We start from the raw sequence: 22,421 nt of genomic DNA on the forward strand, positions 1-22,421 counted from the left end.
CCAGAGACGGGCATGAGATGCTAAGGCTGCTGCTGCCACCACCAAGAAGCCTGTTTGCAAGCACAAGTCACTCTCCACACCTCCCTTCCGGGGAGCCTGTGCAGCCCGCCACGGCCAGGGTCCCGGGATACAGGGACAACTTCCCCGGGAGAATGCAGCATGGCACGCCTCAGGCTGGTTCAATGTCCCGCCGGCCTCTGCAGCCGCAGGCTCACCCTGCATCCGTGCCCCTCCCTCCTCGTGGCCTGAGTGAGCCAGAGCCCCTGAATCAGCTGCTCCTTTAACCCCGTCCTGTCTGAGCGAAGAACAGACGCCCTCCAGCGACCTACACAAAGAGGCGGGGTCAAATCCAAAGCTGAGCCCTGGGAGCTGTGCCAACAAAGAAGAGAAAGGGAAATCTCTCCCAGCAGCCTCAGAAGCAGCAGATTAAAACTCCACAATCAACCTGATGTACCCTGCATCTGTGGAATACATGAATAGACAACGAATCATCCCAAATTGAGGAGGTGGACTTTGAGAGCTAGATATACTATTTTTTCCCCTTTTCCTCTTTTTGTGAGTGTATGCTTCTCTGTGAAGCATAGCTTTGCTGTCACCATTTGTCGTAGGGTTCTATCCGTCGTTTTTTTTTTTTTCTTTTTAAAAAATCATTTTCTGAATAATTATTTTTTATTTTAATAACTTTATTTTATTTTATCTTACTTTATTTTACTTTATCCTCTTTCCTCTTTCTTTCTTTTCTTTCTTTCTTTCTTTCTTTCTTTCTTTCTTTCTTTCTTTCTTTCTTTCTTTTCTTTCTTTCTTTCTTTCTCTTTTTCTTTCTAATTTTTCTCCCTTTCATTCTGAGCCATGTGGACAAAAGGCTCTTGGTGCTGCAGTCCAGAGTCAGTGCTGTGCCTCTGAGGTGGGAGAGCCAACTTCAGAACACTGGTCCAAAAGAGACCTCCCAGCACCACATAGTATCAAATGGCTAAAATCTCCCAGAGATCTCCATCTCAACAACAGCACCCAGCTTCACTCAACGATCAGCAAGCTACAGTGCTGGACACCCTATGTCAAACAACTAGCAAGACAGGAACAAAACCCCACCCATTAGCAGAGAGGCTGCCTAAAATCATAATAAGTCCACAGACACCCCAAAACACACCACCAGACATGGACCTTCCCACCAGAAAGACAAGATCCAGTCTCATCCACCAGAACACAGGCACTAGTCCCCTCCACCAGGAGGCCTACACAACCCACTGAAACAACTTTAGCCACTGGGGACAGACACCAAAAACAACGGCAATGACGAACCTGCAGCCTGCAAAAGGGAGACCCCAAACACAGTAAGATAAGCAAAATGAGAAGACAGAAAAACACACAGCAGATGAAGGAGCAAGATAAAAACCCACCAGACCTAACAAATGAAGAGGAAATAGGCAGTGTACCTGAAAAAGAATTCAGAATAATTATATGAGAGATGATCCAAAATCTTGGAAATAGAATAGAGAAAATGCAAGAAACGTTTAAAAAGGACGTAGAAGAACTAAAGATGAAACAAGCAATGATGAACAACGCAATAAATGAAATGAAAAATACTCTAGATGGGATCAATAGCAGAATAACTGATGCAGAAGAACGGATAAGTGACCTGGAAGATAAAAGAGTGGAAATAACTACTGCAGAGCAGAATAAAGAAAAAGGAATGAAAAGATCTGAGAAAAGTCTCAGAGACCTCTGGGACAAGTTAAACACACCAACATTTGAATTATAGGCATTCCAGAAGAAGAGGAAAAGAAAGGGACTGAGAAAATATTTGAAGAGATTATAGTTGAAAACTTCCCTAATATGGGAAAGAAAATAGTTAATCAAGGCCAGGAAGCACAGAGAGTCCCATACAGGATAAATCCAAGGAGAAACATGCCAAGACACATATTAATCAAACTATCAAAAATTAAATACAAAGAAAACATATTAAGAGCAGCAAGGGAAAAACAACAAATAACACACAATGGAATCCCCATAAGGTTAACGGCTGATCTTTCAGCAGAAACTCTGCAAGCCAGAAGAGACTGGCAGGACATATTTAAAGTGATGAAGGAGAAAAACCTACAACCAAGATTACCCTACCCAGCAAGGATCTCATTCAGATTTGGTGGAGAAATTAAAACCTTTACAGACAAGGAAAAGCTAAGAGAGTTCAGCACCACCAAACCAGCTTTACAACAAATGCTAAAGGAACTTTTCTAGGCAAGAAACACAAGAGAAGGAAAAGACCTACAATAACAAACCCAAAACAATTAAGAAAATGGGGATAGGAAGATACATATCGATAATTACATTAAGTGTAAATGGATTAAATGCTCCCACCAAGACTGGCTGAATGGATACAAAAACAAGACCCATATATATGCTGTCTACAAGAGACCCACTTCAGACCTAGGGACACATACAGACTGAAAGTGAGGGGATGGAAAAATATATTCAATGCAAATGAAAACCAAAAGAAAGCTGGAGTAGCAATTCTCATATCAGACAAAATAGAAAAAATAGACTTTAAAATAAAGACTATTAGAAGAGACAAAAAAGGACACTACATAATGATCAAGGGATCGATCCAAGAAGAAGATATAACAATTGTAAATATTTATGCACCCTACATACGAGCACCTCAATACATAAGGCAAATACTAACAGCCATGAGAGGGGAAATTGACAGTAACACAGTCATAGTAGGGGACTTTAACACCCCACTTACACCAATGGACAGATCATCCAAAATGAAAATAAATAAGGAAACACAAGCTTTCAAGGATACATTAAACAACATGGACTTAATTGATATTTATAGGACATTCCATACAAAAACAACAGAATACGCATTTTTCTCAAGTGCTCATGGAACATTCTCCAGGATAGATCATATGTTGGGTCACAAATCAAGGCTTGGGAAATTTAAGAAAATTGATACTGTATCAATTATCTTTTCCGACCACAACGCTAAGAGACTAGATATCAATTACAGGAAAAGATCTGTAAAAACTACAGGCACATGGTGGCTAAACAATACACTACATAATAACAAAATGATCACTGAAGAACTCAAAGAGAACATAAAAAAATACCTGGAAACAAAGGACAATGGAGACACGACGACCCAAAACCTATGGGATGCAGCAAAAGCAGTTCTAAAAGGGAAGTTTATAGCAATAAAATCCTACCTTAAGAAACAGGAAACATCTCGAATAAACACCCAAACCTTGCACCTAAAGCAATTAGAGAAAGAAGAACAAAAATTCCCCAAAGTTAGCAGAAGGAAAGAAATCATAAAGATAAGATCAGAAATAAATGAAAAAGAAATGAAGGAAACGAGTCCAAAGATCAATAAAAGTAAAAGCTTGTTCTCTGAGAAGGTAAAAAAATTGATAAACCGTTAGCCAGACTCATGAAGAAAAAAAGGGAGAAGACTCAAATCAGTAGAATTAGACATGAAAAAGGAGAAGTAACAACTGACACTGCAGAAATACAAAAGATCATGAGAGATTACTACAAGCAACTCTATGCCAATAAAATGGACAACCTGGAAGAAATGGACAAATTCTTAGAAAAGCACAACCTGCCAAGACTGAATCAAGAAGAACTAGAAAATATGAACAGACCAATCACAAGCACTGAAATTGAAACTGTGATTAAAAATCTTCCAACAAACAAAAGCCCAGGACCAGATGGCTTCACAGGCGAATTCTGTCAAACATTTAGAGAAGAGCTAATACCTATCCTTCTCAAACTCTTCCAAAATATAGCAGAGGGAGGAAAACTCCCACACTCATTCTACAAGGCCACCATCACCCTGATACCAAAACCAGACAAGGATGTCACAAAGAAAGAAAACTACAGGGCAATATCACTGATGAACATAGATGCAAATATCTTCAACAAAATATTAGCAAACAGAATCCAGCAGCACATTAAAAGGATCATACACCATGACCAAGTGGGGTTTATTCCAAGAATGCAAGTATTCTTCAATATACGCAAATCAATTAACGTAATACACCATATTAACACATTGAAGGAGAAAAGCCATATCATCATCTCAATTGATGCAGAGAAAGCTTTCGACAAAATTCAACACCCATTTATGATAAAAACCCTCCAGAAAGTAGGCATAGAGGGAACTTTCCTCAACATAATAAAGGCCATATATGACAAACCCACAGCCAACATCATCCTCAATGGTGAGAAACTGAAAGCATTTACAGTAAGATCAGGAACAAGACAAGGTTGTCCACTCTTACCATTCTTATTCAACATAGTTTTGGAAGTTTTAGCCACCGCAATCAGAGAAGAATAGGAAATACAAGGAATCCAAATTGGAAAAGAAGTAAAGCTGTCACTGTTTGCAGATGACATGATACTATACATAGAGAATCCTAAAGATGCTACCAGAAAACTACTAGAGCTAATCAATGAATTTGGTAAAGTAGCAGGATACAAAATTAATGCACAGAAATCTCTGGCATTCCTATACACTAATGATGAAAAATCTGAAAGTGAAATCAGGAAAACACTCCCATTTACCATTGCAACAAAAAGAATAAAATATGTAGAAATAAACCTACCTAAGGAGACAAAAGACCTGTATACAGAAAATTATAAGACACTGATGAAAGAAATTAAGGATGATACAAATAGATGGAGAGATATACCATGTTCTTGGATTGGAAGAATCAACATTGTGAAAATGACTCAACTACTCAAAGCAATATACAGATTCAATGCAATCCCTAACAAGCTACCACTGGCATTTTTCCCAGAACTAGAACAAAAAATTTCACAATTTGTATGGAAACACAAAAGACCCCGAATAGCCAAGGCAATCTTGAGAATGAAAAATGGAGCTGGAGGAATAAGGCTCCCTGACTTCAGACTATACTACAAAGCTACAGTAATCAAGACAATATGGTATGGAACAAAAACAGAAAGATAGATCAGTGGAACAGGATAGAAAAACCCAGAGATAAACCCACGCACATATGGTCATCCTATCTTTGATAAAGGAGGCAGGAATGTGCAGTGGAGAAAGGACAGCCTCTTTAATAAGTAGTGCTGGGAAAACTGGACAGGTACATGTAAAAGTATGAGATTAGATCACTCCCTAACACCATACACAAAAATAAGGTCAAAATGGATTAAAGACCTAAATGTAAGGCCAGAAAGTATCTAACTCTTAGAGGAAAACATAGGCTGAACACTATATGACATAAATCACAGCAAGATCCTTTTTGACCCACCTCCCAGAGAAATGGAAATAAAAACAAAAATAAACAAATGGGACCTAATGAAACTTGAAAGCTTTTGCACAGCAAAGGAAACCATAAACAAGACCAAAAGACAGCCCTCAGAATGGGAGAAAATATTTGCAAATGAAGCAACTGACAAAGGATTCATCTCCAAAATTTACAAGCAGCTCATGCTGCTCAATAACAAAAAAACAAACAACCCAATCCCAAAATGGGCAGAAGACCTAAATAGACATTTCTCCAAAGAAGATATACAAACTGCCAACAGACATATGAAAGAATGCTCAACATCATTAATCATTAGAGAAATGCAAATCAAAACTACAATGAGATATCATCTCACACCACTCAGAATGGCCATCATCAAAAATCTAGAAACAATAAATGCTGGAGAGGGTGTCGAGAAAAGGGAACACTCTTGCACTGCTGGTGGGAATGTGAATTGGTACAGCCACTATGGCAAACAGTATGGAGTTTCCTTTAAAAACTACAAATAGAACTACCATATGACCCAGCAATACCACTACCCGGCATATACCCTGAGAAAACCAAAATTCAAAAAGAGTCATGTACCAAAATGTTCATTGCAGCTCTATTTACAATAGCCAGGAGATGGAAACAATGTAAGTGTCCATCATTAGATGAATGGATAAAGAAGATGTGACACATATATACAATGAAATATTACTCAGCCATAAAAAGAAACGAAATTGAGTTATTTGTAGTGAGGTGGATGTTTGTAGAGTCTGTCATACCGAGTGAAGTAAGTCAGAAAGAGAAAGACAAATACCGTATACTAACACATATATATGGAATTTAAGAAAAAGAAATGTCTTGAAGAACCTAGGGGTAAGACAGGAATAAAGACACCGACCTACTAGAGAATGGACTTGAGGATATGGGGAAGGGGAAGGGTAAGCTGTGACAAAGTGAGAGAGTGGCATGGACGTATATACACTACCAAACGTAAAATAGATAGCTAGTGGGAAGGAGCCGCATAGCACAGGGAGATCAGCTCGGTGCTTTGTGACCACCTAGAGGGGTGGGATAGGTAGGGTGGGAGGGAGGGAGACGTAAGAGGGAAGAGAGATCGGAACATATGTATATGTATAACTGATTCACTTTGTTATAAAGCAGAAACTAGCACACCATTGTAAAGCAATTATACTCCAATAAAGATGTAAAAAGAAAAGTACATTCATAATCATCATTTTTTAAACACAAGAAGATTGTAAAGGCAGGACAGTCTACCTATACTGGAATCTTAAGCTCATGTACTGCTATTTCAATAGTAAATGAGGAAATGATCCCCTGTATTCAGAATTATATTTACATACAATCTGAACAGCCAATCAAATCAAATAAAAAGAAACTAGTATATATACAAAGATGACCTTTAAAAGTTTACTGGATTTGTCTCTAACAGATTAAGGTAAATTCATCTGCATGGCATTCAAGGCTATTTCCCTAATTTGCACGGTTCTTCCCATATACCTACCCTAGGCTCCAAGTAAATCTATCCAGTGCTATTGCTTCACGCATTCATCTTACACTATTAAGTTTTGCTTGTGTTTTTCCTTCCAATCTAAGTGCTCTAATCTTTGCTTTCAAAATCCTATTCATTTTTCAAGTTACATTTCAAAATGTTACTTCTACTTCATAAAGATAGGCTTATTTTTTTCCTTTAATTTAAAAGCCAAAATGTATATCCTCTCCCCTCTTGACTTCCATCCTGTTAAGATGAGAACACAAACAGCAGAGTAGTTGGAGAAGATTCTTAGGAAAAGATTTGAAGTTAAGTAATTTTTCTAAAAGGCTTATCCACATTCAAGTTGTCATGCAATTTTTTTCCAAGTCACTTAGTCATTCAACAATTTGCTGACTGTTTTTTTTTTTTTTTTTTTTTTTTTTTTTTATGCGTTACGCGGGCCTCTCACTGTTGTGGCCTCTCCCGCCGCGGAGGACAGGCTCCGGACGCGCAGGCTCAGCGGCCATGGCTCACGGGCCCAGCCGCTCCGCGGCATGCGGGATCCTCCCAGACCGGGGCACGAACCCGCGTCCCCTGCATCGGCAGGCGGACTCCCAACCACTGCGCCACCAGGGAAGCCCTGACTGTTTATTTTGAGCCAAGCCTTATGCTAGAACCTGTAAATGAAAAGATGGATTAAAATATAGTACCTATCCTCAAAAATTTAACATCTAATGGGGAAGAGGGATTTGATCATTGCCAGACGACAAAAGCAGAGAAAATGGCCAAAGAGAAGCAGGGCAGTCGCATATCACATGAAATTTTCAAAAGTATCCACGTGTCTAATTTATTCAAGATTCAGACTGTTGAGATCAGTGAGGATTATTCTGTCATATCATGCATTATTGAAGATACACTCTAGACAGCCAGAAGTGAAAAATAAATGCGATAAAACGAAAAAACCCACGAAAAACATAACGAAAAACATAAAACCCATATTTGTTGACCTGGGCATGTTTGAATTTGCTCCTCAGTTTCATTTGTTTCAGTTTTTCACGTTTCATGGTTCACTTAGCTCCTATGAGTCAGATGAAACATTTAAAAAATCTATTCTTGTCTACTTATTTGCATATGTTTATTTTATAAGCTTGGAATTCTCAGATTAAATTTCTGACCACAATGTTGAAGTCCCACAATAGAGCATAAACATTTTAAACAATTTTCTCTATGATCCAATCTCTAAATGTATTTTTTATGTTTAGCACACAAAATGTTCAAGTGTACAAAAAAGTAGACTGATGTATGCTCAGAAAAGAACAAAATTTAATAGGGGCTCAAAAATTATCTAGAAAGCTAGATATAAGACAATATATTCTCATTTCCCCAAAAGAGCAAAAATATGTAAAGCTTAAAGTGAAATTCTTATGGGACTACAGAAGGCTGAACATTGGGGAATTGGAATAATGGTTTTATTTTTGGAATGAATATTGATTAACTGTGTGAACTTGAATCAAACAATTAACCTCTTTGTGCCATCCATTACTCATCTGTAATATTGAGCTGGATATTTTTCCTGTCTGAAGTTTAATGGAGTATTATGTCATTTCAAAGGACAGTGTTTTGATAAGTTCAAAATTTTCAAAATTTGAAACACATTTTCAAGTATCAAAACTTGGGTAAAAAAGATAAACTAAAACTATAATGTTGTAAATTAAAATATGTATGAAAAAGGTCACTTTTCCCCTTTTGGTAACTTATTCTAGAAATCGTAGGATATTAAGAATTAAAATATAAAATGAACCTCCTTATGGTAAGACTGTAGATGGAGTTTGTCAGCCTCCACACCAGTTTAGGTCTCCACACCTGGTCTTGCCACTGTGGCTAACATAGTACCCGATTTTCAGAGACCCTGCATTGAGGTCCTCCCCAATACCTGGATATTATAATAGAATGAAGACCCTTTCCTAAAAGAGAAAGGTGTTTAATCAACTAATTATTTCCATGTTTTATATTTGCCCTGCAGTCAAGTGATCAGGAAAGTGGAGATGGAGGCTTTGGAACAGTGCCAATGTTTTCAAAGCCAATTCTGTTCAAAGACAACCTGTGTTGATAATGCAGCAGGCATGGCCCTTTATGAACCTGAATTACAGGCCCACTGAAAAGCACAGTTTAACCTGCTCAGTATCCTAAGTCAGCAAAAGGATTTGCTTTAATTCTAGGGCTTTCTTCAGAGCTCCTGGGTCAGAAAAAGTTGCTGTAGTAGAGTTGGTTTCTGTACTGATCAGAAACAGTCTCAGCAGGAATGTTATCAGGAAAACAAGAAACAGTATGAAGGTAGATAAATAAATAGCTAGCTAGCTAGATAAATAGATAGGTAGATGATAGATATAAGATAGATGGATGATAGATAGAGGGATGATAGATGAATATATGTTGATACTTTTCATACCGTCAATTAAAATATAATAAGCATATTGATATTTTTACAATATGATTTAGTACTGAATGGTAATATATAACAATGGTGGTAAATCATGACTGAAGTCTTATGATAGCTACAAATGTCACCTAAAGGATTGTATTGTAATGGCATTTGAATCAGTACAATTGGGCTAGTCAAAGACATCTCAAAAAACTTATCAACATAGATCAAATTTTTCAAAATCATTACAAAGGCAAATTTTACCCAACCATCTTTTTGCTTGAATTTTGGAATGCATGAAAAAATCAAATACATAGAGACAGAGAGTAGAATGGTGGTAACCAGGAGCTGAGTGTGGTGGGGGAATGAAGAGTTGCTGTTTGGTGTATTTAAGGTTTCAGTTATGCAAGATGAATAATTTCTAGAAATCTGCTGTACAGCCTTGTGACTATGGTTAACAGTACTGTATTGTACACATGAAAATTTGGTATAAGGGTAGATCTCATCTTAAGTGCTCTTACCACACAGACACACACACACACACACACACACACACACACACACACACACACATGCACACAAAGAGAGTCAGGTAATGGATAACTAATCTAAGTAAACAGGTATGCCTCTCTTACCTCTACACTAATATACTGCCTGATCAACAAACACAGATTATCCAATTATTTCATTTTTTACTGTATAAAACTATATATTGAAATACAAGGGTTTGTCTAACATAATTAGAAAAGTAAATTTAAACATTAAATAGTGTGTAAAAACAAATTTGGTTATATAGCATATAGATTTCTGACAACCTCAAATTTCCAAAATATAGTTGTACACCTAGAGGTAAGTGAGCAAGATTCTGATGGGGAAATGGGTTGAAGAACATTGGGGACATCAGTAGAAGAATAAAGACTGCTCCCTGTCTTCTGGACTAGAATCTAATGAATAAGACTGTCTTATTTATAAATATCCTGGTATATGTGTGGTTAAGGTAACCATAAGTCTTCCTCAGCATATTGGAAACTGAAGATAGAATGACAAAACTTGGAAGAGGAGAGGTCATTTAGAGAGCTGATAGAAGCCTAGGTTAATAGTAATACCTGATACCAAGACATAATATAATTTTTAATTAAATACAGTAATTTAGGGAAATAGTGTAAAAATGTAAACAAAGCCACACATACTTCAATATATCCTCTGTTTTCATGTCTTTAAAAGGAAAGCCCTCCAATGTGATTTGTCCATATATTCTAAAAAAGACAGAATTTGAATTAACTTCTACTTTATATCACCAAGTCATCCCTAAAAGAAAATCCATTTATTCTTTATCTCTACTAGAAGTACATTGTGGTAAAGAGAAGGATATGTCCACCCTCAAAAGATGGCCACATTCTAATCTCCAGAACCTGTGAATATGTTATCTTACATAGCAAAAGGGGTTTTGCAGGTAAGATTAAATTAAGCACTTTGAGGTGGGGAAATTATCCTGGATTATCTGTGTAGACCCAATGTAATCCCAAGGGACCTTATAAGAGGAAGACAGGAGAGTCAGAGTTAAAGGAGATGTGTTGACACATCGAGGGAGGGGGAGAGAGAGAGAGATTGTGAGAGATTTGAAGATGCTTCACTGCTGGCTTTGGAGATAGAGAAAGGGGCCAAGGAATGCAGGCAGCCTCTAGAAACTGGAAAAGGCAAGAAAAGGGATTTGCCTCCAGAAGGAATGAAACTTTGCTGACTCCTTATTTTAGCCCTGTAAAGTTCATTTTGGACTTCTGACCTCTAGAATTATATGATTCTGTTGTTTTAAGTCACTGAATATGTGGTAATTTGTTATAGTAGCAACAGGCATCTCATACAGACAACTCCATAAGTCAACTCCTTACAACTAAAGTTAAAGATGTTAAAGTGCTTTGATGTGTAGAAAATAAGGAAATATCCACGGTATACTTGGTATTGGAGTGATTTGCTTGTCCATGATTTAATTGGAGCCTGGAGCTACTACCTCTGGCCACTGGTGTAATTGGCAGACTTCAGACAGGAACTTCAACTCCAGGTTTCTCTTGAATCAGAGTCATTTTCACAACAAAACAAATCCAACACAAAGAAGGGAAATGTGTGAAGATAATTAAATTTCAATTTCTTTCCTGCCAATAATTAATGATTTAAAAAAAATTCACAGTTATGCTCTAAAGAGGTTTGCCATGTGGTTTTGGTCAAAAAAGGACTTCTCAAGATGACATTCTGCTATTTCTTATATTCTTTCCATCTGTGTCTTACATAGCAAATGTGCTCACTGTATAAGTCTAAACAAGATTTTTTTTTCCTCTGACAGTGTTGAAGTTCAATCTTCACTCTAAAAATCAAGCTGTTCTTTCTGTTTCACATTTAGTATAATTGATAATAATCCCTGAAAATTTTAGAAATCAGATGTGCCCTGATAGTTTGGTTGAAACATACAGCTAAAAAAATTTTGCTTGCCTCTTCCACAAATTGTGACAACAGTAGCAATCAGATGTTTGAGGCTCATAAATAGCCAAAATATATTCTAGGAAATGGTTAAGGAACAAAGAAGAAAATAAATAAATACAGAAGTTACAATGAAATATCATTAACTTTTGCCATCTAGAAGGAGGTTGTCAATAATTGTTAGGAAAAATGAAGTCTATGCTAATTTAAAATAAGTAAAATTTGCTCATCTAGAGCATATGCCATAATTCAAACCAAGCTCACAAAGTGTTTGCCTTGTAGGAATCTATAAGCCATGTACTTTAATATATGCATAATTATAAAAGATAAATTGACTTTTAATAAATTTATTACTATTATCTTTATGTAATTAGATGTTTCTAGATAATTTCAAATAGTTCACTGATGATGTTCTTTAAGAATTCATTCTCTAGTGATATTAGTTTTTCTGCCTGCTAAAGTTAAGGTTAAATCAACCAGAAAACTTCAGGCCAGTCCACTGAAAATTCTATCAATAGTTAGTCGTGGGGCTTCCCTGGTGGCGCAGTGGTTGAGAGTCCTCCTGCCGATGCAGGGGACACGGGTTCGTGCCCCAATCTGGGAAGATCCCACATGCCGCGGAGCGGCTGGGCCCATGAGCCATGGCCGCTGAGCCTGCGCGTCCGGAGCCTGTGCTCCACAATGGGAGAGGCCACCACAGTGAGAGGCCCGCGTACCACAAAAAAAAAAAAAAAAATTTCAATAACAAATCTGGGACTTAAACTGTCATCATTAAAATGGAGTCCTTTAGCAGTGTCCATACACTTTAGAATGTTATGAAAAAAGACTGTTCAGTCAAAGTTTTAATTGTAACAGTGGAAAAAAAGACGAACTTTAGCAACAGAAATTTATTACAAACTTATTTATTGGAAGGTATTTGGAGAGCTTCAGAGGCTCAGTAAGAGCGTTAGGAAACTCACAGAAGCTGAAAGAGATTAGAACAAACAAGACCTTACCACAGTAAGAATTTGCTCAGGATGCTGCCACTGGTGCCATCAGCACTGGTTAACTGAAGTCACATCTGGATACTCTCATCTCCACCATCGCCTCTGCAAAGCAATCAGAAACTTGCTTGTTCCTTTGAATCATTCCTTCAAAATTCATAGTTCAAAAATAGTTGTCTAATGCGCTGGACCTGGATAACATAACAAAAATTTTCCTGCCAGGTAGTTGGGAGAGAAATAGGTGTCCTCTTTAACTTAAAGGGAGATCAGGGGACTTCTCTGGTGGTCCAGTGGTAAAGAATCTACCTTCCAATGCAGGGGACGTGGGTTCGATCTCTGCTTGGGAACTAAGATCCCACATGCCACAAAGCAACTAAGCCCCCACGCCACAGCTACTGAGCTTGTGTGCCTCAACTAGAGAGCCTGCGTGCTGCAAACTACAGAGCCCATGTGCTCTGGAGCCCACACGCCACAACTACAGAAGAGAAAACCCCAGGCCACAACTAGAGAGAAGGCCGTGTGCTGCAATGAAGATCCCGTGTGCTGCAACTAAGACCCGACGCAGCCAAAAATAAATAAATAAATAAATAAATAAATGGAGATCAAAGTGAGAAAGGAGTTAGGATGTTGCATTAGTCATGGTTCTCAGGAGAAACAGAGCTAATAGGATATATTTATATATACAGTTGGCTCTTGAACAATGGTTGGGGGAGGGAGGAGGGGGGTAGTAGGAGGTGCAGACAAAGCTGCACCATTGAAAATCCACATTAACTTAGAGTTGCCCTTTGTATCCATGATTCTGCATCCTTGGATTCAGCCAAACACAAATTTTGCGATACTGTAGTATTTACTATTGAAGAAAATTCACGTATAAGTGGACCTGCACAGTTCAAACCCGGGATGTACAACAGTCAACTATATATATGAAGATAAATATATGAACTAGCATATGTAATTACAGAGGCTGAGAAGTCCCATGATATGCTGTCTGCCATCTGGAAACACAGGAGAGTTAGTAGTATAATTTCAGATTAGGTTTGAAGGTCTGAGAACCACAGAAGCTGATGGTGTAAATTCCAGTTCAAGGACAGGAGAAAACTGATGTTCCAGCTCATGCAGGCAGGCAGGAAGCAAAAGGGTTGAATTCCTTCTTTCTCCATATTTTTGTTCTATTTAGACCCACAATGAATTGGATGATGCCCATCTGCACTGGAGCAATCTACTTTACTGAGTCCTCTGATTCAAATGCTGATTTCATTTGGAAACATCCTCACAGACATATCCAGAAATAATGTTTAATCTGGGCACCCCTTGGGCCAGTAAAGTTGGCATATAAAATGATTAACTGTTGAAATGTGAAACCACAGAAATGCCAAAGGTTTTACTGTAGTGATACTCCCTTAAATCTTGAGGGAAATTTGATTTCTGATTCTGTTACTAAAGTATATATCTACTCTTGGGGCTTCAATATTTTAGGCTTTTCCACATCCAAATTACAAAATACATAGAGTAGGAACAGTAATGTGGGTAACTGATGAGTTTAATTTCAGATTTTTTAAAATTACTTTTCCACATTAAAGTAGAAGATACCTTGTCATATTTAGGAGTTTCAGTTAGAATTTTGTTTTTAATCTTAGGGATGCCAAAACTCTCTGAATCCAACATCTCTATGAGAAGTTTTCACTCCACATACATATGCTAATCAAAAAAATGTTTACAAGTTACAAAGCTAGTTCATAAAAACCTGCTTAGCTCATTATGGAAAATAGCACTGTTTTAAGAGTAAGAATTAAGCTAAACTACTTAACAATAACAACTAAACTTTAATGACATTTCAAGGATGTTTGATGGAAAAAGCTTATTCAATTAGAGAAAGTTGAGTACATATCAATGACTTTTGTGGAAGAGAGAAGAGAAAAGATTTTCCATGTTCAGCAAAAAAAGCTGAGTACAAGGAGGAAGTAACAGTGGGCCAAAGGAGACTAAGATGCATACATGTGTGAGATTATTTGAAATGTAATTCATTTGACCCAAGAAATAAAATATGGTAAAGGAAAGTGGAGGAAAATGTGACACATCAGTATACAGTAAGCAGGAAAACTGATACTTTAGCCAAAAAGTGTCATAATAGACCCAGAACTATTATTTGGAAGAGAATATATAAGCAAAGGTAAAAAATAGTCCTTCATATGCAAGTACAGGATAATTATAATCTGAGGACTTTCCCAAGCTAGATATATATCAATCAGGCATTTGTGTTATCTCATATTTATAATGACATTAACATTGTTTTCTGTACACAATTATTGCTCATTAAGAGTCTCTTTTTAAAAAAGTAGGTGAGAAAAATAATAGCTGACCAACTGATGAAGACCTTTATAGCATCCAAAAATGCTATTGAATGTCCTCATGTAACAAATTAAAACCAGTTGCTTATCTTTTTTTGTCTCTCTCACCTCAACTGGTGGAAAATAAAACATATTTCACTAAGGGTCTTAGTATTCTGGAAGAAACAGTTGTGCAAGATAACCATCTAAAGTTTCATATTTAAAATTTTATCTATCTGAATGTAAATCTAGGATTCTCCTCATCTTGATTCATGCTAGGAAAAGATTTTGTCTTACCTTGAAAATCCAGATAACTAAATTAAACAAAAATATTGTCATAAAGATTGCCTTTAAGGCAACTCAATGAATATTTTTAAAAATGCACTACTCTTGGGAAAACTCAGCCCACTGCCATAACACATATGTTAGATTTCAGCCTGTTCTCAGCCTCCTCAGATGGGTATCTTTGCATAGTGTACAACCTGCAAAACCATAGATGGCCACTTTATATGGAATATTACCAGGGAAACATTATTTATCCAACTCAGTCTTATTTATCCTAATCTATTCACTTATAAATATGTGTAGATCATCGCACACTATTCATATAATCAAAGCACATTAATTCACATTAAAAAGTTCAATACTCTGGATGTCTTGTTTTATAAAGAAGTAATGAAAATAGCTCCTTTTTAAAAGCAGTCGTTGTAAGAAGTGTTCCAGTAGGTATTGTACATATATATCATTTATTTTTCAAAAAATTCTCTGATTATGGTAGCTTTCCTAGCTTGCTAAAAGAAATTGTGTATATCCTTTTCTTATTCAGGGTCATAATTGTCTGCCACAAAGATATTTAGAGGTATCCAGAGATTTCTAGTGATCCACATATACAGTTGTGACCTATATTTTGATTCAATTTCTAAACTGATTTTTGAGGCATGAGTATATACTGCCATTTTACCCTGTTCCTGCACGTCTGTGTATCTGTGTCAGAGAGATCACCCCAGATTGTGAATGCATGAAGAACTGGAGATTTGATGTGTGTGTGTGTGTGTGTATACACACACACATATATATATATATACATATAAACACACACACACACATATTCTTAATTCATCACTCTGGGTATCTAACTTTCTTGTATATGCGACCCTTCCATTATACTTATATACAGACCTTGTCTAAATCAAACTTGTCTAAATCAAACAGACCTTGTCTAAATCAAACAAATTACCTAAATCAAACTAATTAAATAGCAAACTCTCTTATTATTTGTTGATCATCAACATACATTATTTCCATAGATTTAGCCAAAACATTAATTTCCCCTTGGGTTACCTTTCAATCTGTACAGATTTAAGGACAGGCCCCAAGAATCTCTTAGTTATTGCCTAGTTTCCTCCTTCAGGTTCTCCTGTTGTTTTCTGTTCTTCTGCCCTCCTCACTTTTATCCCTTAACCCACATCCTGATCCTATCCTTGGGGCAATGTGGGAAGTGGAAACCATAACTACCCTCTTGTAGAAACCTATTAAAATATTTTCTTGCTCATATGAACAGATTTTAATATGATTATTCTAAACAACAACAAAACAGGTTTTTCAACCAGAGGTGAGAAGAGAAAGAAACAGAGTGGGTGAGGGGGACAGAAAACTTTGTCCTACTTATCAAATAAAATGAAAGAACTGAAACTTAGAATTCTTACATATAGCATGTTTAGACTATTCAATTTTTATACACCAAAATTCTCCATGATCTCTAACAGCATTGCAAGTTCTATCATCTTCAATAAAGTACATTACTTGAAAAGGAGAACTGTACTCAGAAAAGTTTCTGTCAGACTTCAAATAGCACATTTTCACTGCACACACATTCAGCCAGGTAAGCCATAGAAATCAGGTCTGCTTATTTCACAGAAGAAAAAAGAGCTGCACTATTATCATCAATGCTGAACTGTGAACTTCTAAAAAGCAAGCTGGATTTTTTCCACCTAATGCAGTGTCAAAATGCTGCCAGAAATATCCTGATCTCAGGATTTTTATTGCTGGTGATGATGTATGAAGTGAAAAAGAACATAGCTTGATTTTCTAATAAGTAGTTAAGCTTGCACTACTGACTACATTATTGAAAAAATAAAAAGAACTTGGTAACTGAGTGAGTATGATAGGAAAGTCACTGATGGGGAAGAAAACTGGAACACTAAGATATGGCAGCTTTATAGAGTCACAGTTTTGGAAATATTGTACATTAAATCGAAGAAAGGTTACATAGAATTTATTTTAGTAAGTTACAGTACTTCTGAATAAAACGTAGTGTTTGCCTTAAAAATGCTTCCAATGGAAAGTATTTGACATTTTTAAACAAGAAATAAGTTATCAACAAGTATAAATCTCCATAGTCAATTTTCTCACAGTAAAACACAATTAGGCTTCAATTATAAAAATGTGTTAGTGATAAGCAGTGATATATCACATGGGCTTGGGAAATAGAGAAATGAGAAAATATGTGCTTATCTTAAAAGTAAGTTGCTATTTAGACTGATTTACACATACTTGAATTCACATATAATCAAATTTTGTAATAAGCAAAATTCGATAATGTCCTGTGCCTCATTGTTAGTTCCTGGGGACCAAGCAATAATAGAAAAACCAGACATAGGCAGAGCATGTTAGAAAAACAGGTAAATCTATTCATTGTATACTTTCCACAGAGTCATTTAAGAATAACTTAAATTGTGTTGGATCATTATGTATTATCAATATCATTATTACATATTATAATTATATATGTACACATACTATATGTATCTTATATGATCCTATTTTAACATGTTCATATTATTACCTCTTTTAAACCTGTTAAACATTAGAAATACCACTCTACATATTTTACAGGTTTCATTTTTATCTCCTGTTACACATTTTTTCCCTATAGCAAATGGCTGTACTATAATTACATATCATCAAGATTAAATTAAGATAGGAAAATCAACAGTATTGTCTTGTAAATATCTTTCACTAGTTTATCCTGAAGTCTCATGTCCTATAGCCATCTTGGGTTGTTCTTCTTTCCCTCAAGGACCCAAGCTAATGGAGCAGCCCCAGTCTATGCATGTCAAGTTAATGGCAGGGCAGAGGAGCCATGGAAGAACCATCAAATGACTCTTAATTGTTCTGCCTGAAAATAGGATGCTTCACTTCCACTCACATTTCATTGGACAAAGCAAACCTTATGGCCATGCCTGATGTCTATGGGACGGGCTCATTATGGAGGAGTTTGGTGGGGAAATTCTTGACTATTTTGCCAATAATGTAGATAATCCCAATGCTCAAATTGAAGTCCTCAAACAGTATTGGCTTTGCCTACTAATCTATTATTCACTTTAAAACTGTCTTTCCTTATCTTTATACTAAAACTGTTGCTGCTCAGATCATCTCAGCGTTGGCATATCTAATGAACACTTTTCTATTCTTATATTTTGCCGTATCAGAAGCATTCAGGTTTCCCAATCCCTCCTCACTCTCTTTTTCCTTTTGACATTGAAGACTCCATGATCTCTCCCCACCCAAAATGTGCTTCTTTACATCTTATTTGACAGTATTTGAACTCCTTCAGGTTCTTCTAGACAGTGATCTGGGCTTTATTCTTTAAAACTTCCTTTCCCTTGTCTTTTATACTAATCCATAATAGAATATTATTTATTTTTAAAACAATTTTATTGAGATGTAACTGATACATCTTAGAGTATTGCTCATACAATTAAATCTTCCTAGAATTCTCTTTAATCCACCTTTTTATGCCAAATGTCTATATCCCTTTGGTTTTAGAGTAAAATCACTTCCTTGGAGAGCCCTCTATAACACACTGGTCAAAATTTATATTTAATATATGGTTTATACTTTCCTGTTATTCTCTCTCATGGTACCCTGAATTTTTCTTTTGTAATTTTAGAGTGACTACTTCTGGGATTTTTCTTGCTAAATCCTTTAAAATTCCCTTGTTTATTCATTCATTCAATTCATTCATTCAGAATTTGCTCACTCAATGAAGGAAAGGAAAAGAAAAGGAATAGTCTCAAGAGCACATGCTGAAAGGAGATGAAGGTAAGTAAAGATTTAGTTAAATGTAAAAGTATATATAATCTCATTTCATCCTACAACAACCTAGATGTGTAGACAAAAGCTTTTCAATTTTGCAGCTTAATAAATGAAGGTGCAGAGTTGAAGTAATGTCACTGAGATTTAAAACAATATGTGAGTGGCTTAAAAAGCGCTTTCATTAAACTATGCTGCCAAATATGGTGAAATTGCTGCAAATCTGTTCAATGTTAGCCTTTGAGCCTTTTATTCCACATGATCCAGTTTCATTGACCTGCCATGTTTTATGAATAGTGAGAGAATTAACTTAAAAGATATATTATGAAGGGACCTTATATTTTAAAGTATACATCCCCACATACACACATATTTTATGACTTTTAACACATATTAGGTGACTATATACCCACAAAAAGTTGATTATGCAAATATAATGTTTATACAAATGAATGAAAATCAAAGATTAAATTAAATTCATGTAATATATTACAAAAATTATTGATTATAATTACTTTATCGACACAATATAAAACATTCTGCAAGTAAATTTAGCAAGATTTTTGCCATAAAATATAAACAATTCTAAGGAAAGAAATTTTGTATTATGTATCTCTTTAAAAATATGTATTGGTAAATGTGCTTACTAATACAGTAAAGAAATTACAGTGGGATGCCACTTTTCTTCTTAGTTAATGATGAATCCGAACATTTAAATATACTCATGAATATTGTAAAGGGTCCTGTCACACATACAGAATGTATCTGAGTATGACTGGGAAATTTACTTTTTCTTTACATTTTACTTTTTTTTTTTTTTTAATCTTTTGGCCACACCACGTGGCATGTGGGATCTTAGTTCCCCGACCAGGGATGGAACCCATGCCCCCTGCATTAGAAGGTGGATTCTTAACCACTGGACCACCAGGGAAATCTCCTGACTGGGAAATTGATGAGGATACTATAATTCTTTTTGTAGGAGGGCCTGGAAGCCACTTATCTTGTTTGGTTTCCCCCCATAATTTCCCTGTGGGATTAAGCTCAAGTAGCCTCAACTTGAAATGGATCTTAACTACTTTTCCTCCTTTGAACTGCATCTTCAATCCCTACCAGTGGTTTCTGAACTTCCCAAATAAACTATTATACTCAAATCCTCATCTTAGAATCAGCTTCAAGGGAAACCCATTCTAAGATACCTGGTACCTGGTACCATTCTAAGATACCTGGTTTTACTGTCTTGCTAACATATTACAGTCCAAAAGAGGCTCAATTATCTGGATATTACACAGAACATAACTGTAGCCCTCTGTATTAATGACCTCAAATTAATCAGAAATGAGAAGCAAAAAGTAATAAGTATTCTTCATGCCTTAGAAAGAAACATATCAGGATGTGAGAAACGAAATATAAAAATTCAGGAACCTGCTGTTGGTGATGATTTTAGTCAGTCAGTGGTCTGGGTAATGCCAGTATATACCCTCTAAAGTGTAAAGCAAATCATTACGCTGTGTCCCTCCTGTCGCTAAGAAAGAACTTCAGTGCTTGATTGCTCTCTTCAGGGTTTTGGAGGCAATGTCTACCACACTTGCACATGTTGATTCAGCCCATTTATTAAGTAACTTGTTGGGTGACCTAAGAAATTCCAGCTAGCACTGTAGCCTTGACGTTAAACTGGCAGATCCCATTAAAATCTCTAAACATTCAGGAAAGAGGATTAATTCAGGAGAAAAAATAATTTCAAATTCCTGAATGTATAGACTCAAAATATTAATCACACTGTTGGCTTTATCTTGATAAAACAAAACAAGGTGATTTTTGTACATAAGAAGTTCATTGAAGCCATAAAGAGGGGAAATTTTAGGAGGGACTACTGGGAACCATGATAGGAAACCAACTATAGATGAATATAAATAATTATAAAAAGTGAGTAAGGGGTCAGTTCAGGTCAAAAACAGCAACATATATTGAACTTAACAAGGATGGTTACATTAGCCCCTCAATAACACTCACCAGTGTCATATGAAAACAGAAAACAAATAATCAAGACTATCTGAACTAGATATTGGCAAGGTGAGAATGGAGGAGGAACACTAATGTGGGAAGTAGGGAGAGTGGACTTGGAGTAACTTGAGTGAAACCTACTGTATATCAAATTGGTACCATAACCACAGGAAAAAAACATGTAGCTTTTGAGCACAATTCAGACTGTACATTATTAGTAAAATATTCTTTTAGGATAAAAAAAATTGCAAAGAAATCTTAAACTTTTCTTACTAGATATATTGTCAGTAAAAATATTGGTTGGTATGTATTGGTATTGTAATTTTGAAATATGTATTGGTATTGGTATTGTAAAAACATATGTATTGGTATTGTAATTTTGAAATAATTATATTCAAATTGAAAGCTCAAGCAAATAAATATGCTGTTAATATCAGTGACTGAGATTTTTCATGTAAGAGAAAAGAGGCAAAATTATAAAATCAGCAAAGTTAAAAATTCTGCCATGTTAAATTTAAGTTAGACACGTCAACATGAACTTATGCTTTTTAGGTCACTGAAAGATCACGACACTCCAGTAGCAATTGTACCCCTAAAACCCAGAAACCTGGATCTTGGTTTCCACATACCCTGATAAAATAAACTAGGGGTCTTAGACACATTCCAAAATCAGAAGAGAGAAAACAAAATGTGAGTCTGGGACTTTTGTTGTGCAAGCCAAATGCGGAAGTTGTCCAAAGGACATAAAATCAGCTTGGAAGGGCTCCCACTAGCCAATTAACACATCACAAGTGACTGCACTTGAAGGTAAAACAACGAATAAATAAAAGTCTGTGAATTCTTTGTGACACTAAAAAAAAGAGGAAAGATAAGAAAAATTTACATTTACATAACAATATAAGGCAAAATAGTTATACTATATAAATGTTAAATAAACGTGAAATTATTGTATTGACTATATTCAGGAAATAAATGATCTCTAAAATACATAAATCAGTTTTATGATAAATATGAGGGGTTTTACTTGTAATTTTTATTTTGCCAAAAATAAAAAATTATAAACTTTGCTACCTAAATTATACAATGTTTAACAGGTACTTATAGGAGAAATTCAAAGTTATTTATATATTTCCTACTGGTACAAATACTAATTAATAAAAACCCATTGCTGTAAAGGAAGATGAATTAAATACATATTTAACTGGTGACATATTTTCAATGGAAATTATAAACTCTTTAATAATGTCACACTTATAATAATTATAATCACTTTAACAAATAATTTAAAGTAAAAATAAGAAAAAATCATTGATACAGTTTTAAAAAATGAAAGTAACATCTGTTCAAAGGAGATTCCAGAAGGAA

General features: G+C 35.8%; 1 long non-coding RNA gene across 1 annotated transcript in view; it reads right to left on the reverse strand.

Annotated features, from left to right (window-relative positions):
- The window catches only part of LOC116752229, a 51,736-nt gene that overhangs the window by 2,870 nt on the left and 26,445 nt on the right, over positions 1 to 22,421 (reverse strand). Inside the window, exon 2 of the long non-coding RNA XR_004349431.1 lies at positions 12,646 to 12,738. This is a non-coding gene — a long non-coding RNA (uncharacterized LOC116752229). The remainder of the gene's footprint in view (positions 1 to 12,645; positions 12,739 to 22,421) is intronic.

This window comes from Phocoena sinus, chromosome 3 (assembly GCF_008692025.1).
Source record: "Phocoena sinus isolate mPhoSin1 chromosome 3, mPhoSin1.pri, whole genome shotgun sequence".
Taxonomy (NCBI): domain Eukaryota; kingdom Metazoa; phylum Chordata; class Mammalia; order Artiodactyla; family Phocoenidae; genus Phocoena; species Phocoena sinus.